Source organism: Alosa pseudoharengus, unplaced genomic scaffold, assembly GCF_046254945.1.
Source record: "Alosa pseudoharengus isolate Yale_2024_CS ecotype anadromous, Long Island Sound unplaced genomic scaffold, YU_APseudo_1.1 YU_APseudo_1.1_scf_24, whole genome shotgun sequence".
Lineage (NCBI taxonomy): Eukaryota > Metazoa > Chordata > Actinopteri > Clupeiformes > Clupeidae > Alosa > Alosa pseudoharengus.
In genome coordinates this window covers 28,266,293-28,271,292 of record NW_027468689.1, presented here as the reverse complement: position 1 = coordinate 28,271,292, position 5,000 = coordinate 28,266,293, and the positions used below count along the sequence as shown (strand labels likewise).

Genomic DNA, 5,000 nt, shown 5'->3' with positions numbered 1-5,000 from the left:
AATATATTGGTGCTGATTCTTTGAATCTGGGTGTGAGTCATGGCCGGACAGTTCAGAGGAGCAGAGGTCCCCTTTTGTGGGGTGATTCAGCGGAGGCATCTGGAGTGCGGCGTCTTATTGTGGAGTGCAGAGCTTTTGTTTTGCCCTTTCATGCTACCAGATGTCACCTCACACTGGGGCGCGACACGCCAGCAACACACAGCCTGGCATCCTGGGGTGCTTTTTGCTCTGTCACCCCCAGAAATATCACACACACAGACACTCACAGACACACACACATACAGACACACACACACACACACACACACACACACACACACACACACACACACACACACACAAAGACAGCACACACACTTTCACCCACACATACTCTCAAACTTGGAAAAACACAGACATACTGGCAGACTTACTAACACACATGCTCACACAACAAATAGGCACAAACAGAAACACACACACACACACACACACACACACACACACACACACACACACACACACACATACACACATCCACCCACTTACACACACAGAAGCACCCACACACAAACACAATCACATTAACACACTATGTGACGCCACAGTAGTCAGGTAAACACTGAGACTAAGAAAAACATCACCACCAGCACAGCATGCATCATCATGAGGGGAAATATAAAAACATCATGTTGATTTTTTTAGCAGCAGGAGAGAATGGTGTCTGTCAGCTCTGGGATAAAACTCCTGTCAATTCCCTCCTGCCTGTGGTGTGTATGTGTGTGAGTGTGTAAAAATGTGTGTGTGTGTATGTGTGTGTGTGTGTGTGTGTGTGTGTGTGTGTGTGTGTGTGTGTGTGTGTGTGAATGACATAGACCAAGAGTAGGAACAGACCATTGTGTCTGTGTGTGTGTGTGTGTAGAGAGAGAGAGAGAGAGAGAGAGAGAGAGAGAATGCAATACCTCCCCCTTACACACACACACACACACATGCAACATTCCTTCAAGGATCCTATGTTTTGCTGTTGTTTGCCATCTAAAAGAACTTCAATATGGGTTAAATGGAAAAGGGCTAATTCTACTGATTGACTTCACATAACCATTGGTATTCTGATGAAAACTGCACTTGTTCATGGTCATCTTTTGAAAACATTAAAAATAGTACTTACAATTCAGGAGCTTCCCTTATGGAAATAGTGTAGGCCTCTGCAGAACTTTGGATTCTTGATGCATCTCACCTCAAAACTGTGCCCTCACACAACTGTGTCCATCTGTACACAGTAGCCTAGCAGGGGTTTTCCAGAGAAGCTTTATCAGAATGGTTAAAAGTCAAATTCCAGTTGTAGCCTACAGTAACTAGCCTTGCACATGCTGTTCAAGCTGCAGAAAACAGGAAGGGACTGTAGTAAATGAACTGCCTATCCTGAGAAATATTATTACTGCTTTCTGTTCATTTTTGTTCACAAAGAAACACGGAAAAGAGTTTCTGTTTTGGAATGAATCTTCGAGGATTAACTTTAGCCTATGTTTATAGCCTTTCTAAGGAAATAGACTGATTATTTTCTTTGGTAGGCTACCCTACTTCTTGGGAATATGCCTTTGCCTCCATCGAAAGGGAACAGGGAAGAATGCCTTTGTTTAGGCTGTGAAGAGAACAATCCTTTCCTTCCGTTCCTATACCGACCGCACCAGTGAATGTAAACACAAACGCGCAGGCACGCACACACACAACCGCAACACCACCACACCATATTTGTAACACTTTCTATGAAGGTTGTATTTATAACGCCCTATGAATGCATTCATAATGTTTTATAAAGTGTCTATAACGCATTGTAATGCTCATTATTACCATCTATATGTATTCACAAGTCGTCATAACCAACTTCATGATGCATTATGACAGCTAATTATGAATGATTATAATTTTGATCTGAATAATGAATTATAAATATGTCAAGATCTGCCTACTCACTAAAAACAAAAGGAATGCATTTAGTTCACTTTATTTTCATTTAAACCAAAGCTCTATTTTGATTCGAACGATCTTTCATAATGACCCAAGATAGATTTCAGTGGCATTGTGAGTTTTATTCCAATAATAACCACCACTACAAAATATAGGACCATGCCGTGCCACTTTTTTGGCCTGTCTCATTGTGTTTGTGTAATGTGCTCAGAGCATTGATAATCAGTCTGAAGTGACTAAAGTGAACTAAATGCATTCCTTTTGTCTTTACTGTCCAGGCTCTCATTTCATTGTGCCTCATATTTGTTTATAATAACCTTATATCTATTTATAACAACACCTCATTTGCTCTACTTTACCTAAAGCTGACAAATAACACCTATGACATTAACATAGTAATTTATAATATTGTGCATATGGGGTAAAGATGCTAGACTTGGTACTTAGTTCATTGCACCCTTGAATTACTCAGTAAACTTATATCTCTTAATAATAGGGTCATATTCTTGTCACTTTACTTAGAGCTGACAAATAACACTTGTGATATTGCATAGCTGTTTATAATTGTGTGCTATAGGGAGATGTATAAATGATTATAACTTTATTACATATACTTATAGCTATAGATGTATAGGACTACACTAGAAGTCAAAACTCTGTATGCATCACTATACGCATTTAGCAAAGCAAAGTATGATGCAAAGTTATGATGCATCATAAAACTGACAAGTGAGTAGGCAGATCTTGACATATTTATAATGCATTATTCAGATTAAAATTATAATAATTCATAATTAGCTGTCATAATGTATCATGAAGTTGGTTATGACGACTTGTGAATACATATAGATGGTAATAATGAGCATTACAATGCTTTATAGACACCTTATAAAACATTATGAATGCATTCATAGGGCATTATAAATACAACCTTCATAGAAAGTGTTACCCTTAAGGGTTCTAAGCTGATGTTGTCTGTGTTTGTTCCCTTCTCTACAGGAAGTGTATGGACGGAGGCAAGTAGGCCTAACCTTTTCTGTTATAGTTATTGTAGCCTACAACACCAATTTGAATCCCACATAAACAGTGTGTAAAACAGTATATAAAGGATAATAGGTTCTTATATGCTCTTGGTAAACAGGTAGGCCTACAGTCTACTTTAGATAACTACCCTTGTTCCTTTAAACCCCACCCTATGGAAAAAAGTATGCCTACTTTGTGTGTGATAAGTAAACAGAAACATTGTGGGCATGCATGTCCCACAATAGGCCTTTTTGTTTCCTGTCATCATGCAAACACCTGTCCTGTGGTTTGAACAGTGATAATGTTCTGCAAGGTTACCTGAGTGTACCTGATATAAGCGACTACTCTCTCACTCAGTGTGCATGCTGCTGCCTCGGGCCATCGGCTTTGGTGAGTTGCTGTGACAGGTCTCAGGTAGAGAGAGTATGGATATGCTGAAGTAGAGTAAGGGTGGTCTGAAGCACTGTAAGGGTGTGCTAAAGTGGAGACAGTATGGGTATGCTGAGGTATAACAAATATGAAAAATATATAAAGAATATGGATGTGCTAAAGTATAAAGAGTAGGCCTATGGGTGCACTGAAGTATAGAGAATATGGGTGTGCTGATGTCAGGACTTTATAGACGTGCTGAAGTAGATGGAGTATGGGTGAGTTGATGTTCTCATCTAGTCAGTGGAGTGCTGTCAGTGCAGTGGTGATGTACTAATGCTCCTCTGACTCCTGTACTGTTGTGTGTGTGTATGAGAGAGAGGGAGAGAAAGAGAGAGACATATTATGTGGCTGTATTTCACTACAGCATTAGGATATTTCTAATATGGGAAGCACACTATATGGTGGCGGGAAGTTGAGTAATGTCTTTATCGTAGGTCCTGTTCAAACTCCTGAATAGACTGACTATGTTGGGTGGACATTTACTGTTTCAAGTAGGCTGAGACCCAGCTCACTACTTGAGTCCATGTGACACTTAAGTCTGTATTTTGATGGGAGTTTTCAGCAATATGAATACTGTGTGTGTGTGTGTGTTTGTGTGTGTGAGAGTGTGTGCATGTGTGTGAGTGTGCATGTGTGTGAGTGTGCATGTGTGTGATGAAACCTGTAAACGTTTCTGTTTCTCTCTCCTCAGGTGTGTATAGAAGATACTCTGTGTTGAGGTTCAGTCCAGGAGTGTGAGGTTCTCTGACGACAGTGAATACTGAACTCCACACACTCACACACTCCCAGAAGCTCATACACACGTGAAGGACTGATTGTCTGATACAGATGAGGACCTGCCCAGGTCTGTGAGACCTGAGGGTCATTTAAGGTAAGAGTACTCACATGTACCACCTCTCTCTCTCTCTCTCTCTCTCTCTCTCTCTCTCTCTCTCTCTTTCTTTCCCTCTCTCTCGGGCCTAATGTCTTACCCAAACCATCTGGTGAACAAATTGCACACTTTCAGAAAAAAATGGTCTTAGAGCTGCAGTCATTACTGTTTTAGTGATGTGGTGACTGCTAGATCATTTTGAGTGGATGGTGGTGTGTGTACACAGCCGAATGGTTGGATTGCTGTTGGGATGTGATTCCATTTCCTCTGCTGTGGAGCTGAACTGAGTGAACTGATCAGATGACTGCTCTGAGAGCCACCCAGAACAGACCCAGCCAATAACAGAACCCACGTGGTGCTTACATTCACAAACTCACGGTCACATCCATACACATATAATTGCATGGACACAGTTTCTTAGCATTTTTAACAGTTTCGTACCCCAGGCTGTGAGGAGGATTAACAACACTCTTTGCCATCCTCACCTACATACACACACCAATTGTGCAAGGTGCACTAGTGCTATTCCATATGCTACAGTTTATGACCTGATCAGGAGGAGTGTTTGGTTGTATATTTGTGTAGTCTATGTGTACTGGATTGATTGTATTTGAATACTTACTATATGTACACAGATGGAATATTATTTTATTGTTTTCCTGTTCCTATTTAGTTTTTTTGTTTGTTTATTCATTTAAAAGGGACTGTGTACATTAATGAACATGCT

General features: G+C 40.5%; 1 protein-coding gene across 3 annotated transcripts in view; it reads left to right on the top strand.

Moving 5' to 3' along the window:
- The window catches only part of LOC143142632 (B-cell CLL/lymphoma 9 protein-like), a 50,119-nt gene that overhangs the window by 25,695 nt on the left and 19,424 nt on the right, over window positions 1-5,000 (top strand). For all 3 annotated transcript variants that reach the window (XM_076303660.1, XM_076303658.1, XM_076303659.1), the window contains exon 2: window positions 4,094-4,273. The gene's annotated coding sequence lies outside the window, so the exon portion shown is untranslated. The remainder of the gene's footprint in view (window positions 1-4,093; window positions 4,274-5,000) is intronic.